Source organism: Nannochloropsis gaditana (assembly GCF_000240725.1).
Source record: "Nannochloropsis gaditana CCMP526 unplaced genomic scaffold scaffold762, whole genome shotgun sequence".
Classification (NCBI taxonomy): Eukaryota; class Eustigmatophyceae; order Eustigmatales; family Monodopsidaceae; genus Microchloropsis; species Microchloropsis gaditana.
The window spans coordinates 4384-7466 of NW_005803191.1; positions in this window are offsets into that span (position 1 = coordinate 4384).

The following is a 3083-nucleotide window of genomic DNA, read 5'->3' on the forward strand; positions in this document are numbered from 1 at the left end:
AGGGGATTCAACCCGGAATGGCTCTCCGAGACGTTCGGGTACCTGACGCTGGGAAACGGGTTCGTCGCGGTGATGGCCGGCCTGGTCGCTAATTTCTTCGCGGAGCGATACGGATATATCGGTAGGTCCTCCCGTCTGCTTGCGACGCCTCTAGACGTAGCGCTCTTGCGCGTGTCTTTTTCTTTTGTTTTTGGCAGAATGTCTCGAGGGGCGGGCACTGACTAGTACGTTTAATGGCGTCGGTCAACGCGTGCATCGTGTATGCCGTGATGACCTGATTCCCGCCCTTCCTCGCGCCTTCCCTTCTCCCTCCCTGCTCTCAGGCCCGTTCGTTTTCTGCCTGTTCCCTCTCACCCTGGTCGGCATCCTCGCCACGTTATGGTGGCCTGAGAACTACGGCGACGCCAACGTGCGGCCCGCGATGGCCCTCCCAAAGGCCTGGAGCTACATTCAGAACAACTCCGCCATCATATACTTGGGCCTGGGGCAGTCCTGCTTTGAGGGTGCCATGTATGCCTTCGTCTTCGTGTGGACCCCGGCACTGCAGGCGGGGGGGGAGGACGTGGGCCCCTACCTGGGCATCATTTTCAGCACCTTCATGGTCTGCACGATGACGGGCTCGAACATCTTCTCCATCCTCATCAAGAAGAACCTCCTGACCGTGGTTCCCGTGATGGTGCACCTGATCGCCACCCTGGCCAACCTGACTGCCTTCTACTTCGTCAAACAGACGTCCTCCGTCTATGTGGCCTTCCTCCTCTTTGAGCTGACCGTAGGCATGTTCTACCCATCCTACGGAAGCATCAAGTCCATGAACATCCCTGAGGAAGTGCGCTCAGGTAGGTTTCGCGCCAAAATGTCTCTTTCTTTCGGTGAAAGGCGGCAGTAGGCCTTCGCATGCTCGGTCCACAGGTGCAGGCGAGAATGTGTGTGCATTCCTTTATGCTCCGCTTCTCTCTGTCCCACCGTGACCGAGCAATCAACAAGAGCACTGACACTCAACGCTCGCTCTCACTCCCTCCTCCACCCTCCATCTCCTTCGCCCCTTTAGGCGTGATGAACATCTTCCGCATCCCCCTGAACGCGATCATGGTCATCCTCTTGGGCCTGATCGAGGTCAAGCAGATCAGCATGGGCACCACCCTGGCCCTCTGCACCCTTATCCATGGCGTCGGCCTCATCATGTATTGGAATTTCGAGCGGTTGAGGAAGCGGACGCCCGACGTGCACTACGTGAGCGTGAAGGGTCAGGAGGTCTTGGACGATGCCATGTGACGCCAAGAGGAAGGGGGTCTCGTGGGGGTGGGAAGAAGCAGTGGGCGGAAGGGCCGGACTGGGCTAGTAGGACAGAGACGCTAGCAGGCAGGAGCGGGGGGCTTGGACGTGACGTAGGAACGGGGGAGGGAAAGGGGCCACGAGGGTAGACTGTGAGCACGAGAACTTGAGTTTTTGTTTAGAGCGAGTGTGAAAAAGAAAATACTTCGGAGTCAAAAAAAGTTTTATGACGCACGACGCTGAGAGAAGCGCCGGGATCGAAACGTACTACGGTTTTCGATGGATTTTGAAGGTTTTTACCCAGAAAGCAACCGGGAGAAACATGATGGTACGCAGGAAGGACCGCCCACCGTGGGGCTACGGTGGAAGCATGATGTCGAATGGGAGACACACACACATACACACACACATATATATGTATCTCTCTATATATATATATAGAGAGAGGGATAGATCGCTGTCCTCGACAACGACGGTGTGCCTCAGAAAATGAAAGCAATCGCAGAGGAAGCTACAACAACCAATCAGACTCCAAAAAAATATATCCTAATTTAATCCCACGAAAGATGCCTCCTCGCTGCCACCTTTTGATGTCATATAAAAAAGGAAAGACTTTCTCTTCTTCCCCCCGCTCCCTCCATACCGACGTTCTCACCCTTCCCCGCTATTCCTCCCTCCGTCTTCCTACAATCCCACGCGATCGCTGTACCCCAACACCTCCAAGAAGGCCTTCGCTGCTTCCGGGGCCTGCCGCCGACTGATCATTTTCGTGCAGACGTTGGCCAGCTGCAATCCGTCTTCGTCCGCTATGCGCGCCGTCGGGTCGATGTCGCATCCGAGCCGGTCCCGGTATTCCGCCACGTCCCCCTCCAAGAATTCCAAAGTGCCCTGGATCTCTTTGAACGCCTTCTGCGGCTGCCCTTCCATATCCGCGAACAAAGCTCGTGCCGCCAAATTCCCCACATGGACCTGGACGGCGGCCGTTGTGGCTCTGCGCATACTGCCCTTGGACAAACGCATCCGCCGGCCCTCCTCCTCAATCGCCTCCACCACCTCCTCCGCCGTCATCCTCCCGGGGCCCAAGAAAACCTCCAACACCTTGGTCTGCAGCTCGAACGTGCCCTGTTCCTCCGCCAATGCCTCAAATTCTTCCCCTTCCAACTCCAGGGTTTCACATCCCCACCGGACCGCTTGCTCCCGCCGAGCTTCCCCGCCCTCCTTTCCCCCCTTCCTCCCTCCCTCCTCCACCATCTCCGCCATCACCCTTACCGCCTTGGTCCTGGCCGTGTCCCCTTCGTACCTGTCGTACTTGAGCCTCCTGTACACCCTGCCCCAGCTTTTCTCGAACGCCAGCTCTCCCCCGGGCCACTCCCCGCCCCGCTCCCCCCACACCTCCGCCATCAGCTCTCCCAGGACCGTGGGAACCGCCTCCTTGGCCACGTACAGGAGCTGCATCTCCGACAAAGACAGCACCTGTCGGGCCAGACCCCAGGCCCCGATGTCCCCCGCCCGGACCTTCCCCTCCCCGTCCTCCCACGGCACGGGGAGGGAGCGGTGGAGAAGGACCTCCGCCACCCACTGGCGGAGGTAGCCCGACAGGAGGGAGGAACGGACCGACGAGCTCATCTCAACCCCAATGCCGTTGATTTTCTCCGACAAAATGGCCTGCACCCCGGCCTCGAAGCCCTCCGAGTCTTCGTTGGCCGATAAACCCCGAAGTACGGCCAAACTCTCCGCCGCGCCCCGGCCCAGCTCCATCACCATCCGCAAACGGGCCACGCCTTCCTTCAGATTTCCCTCCCCCCCCC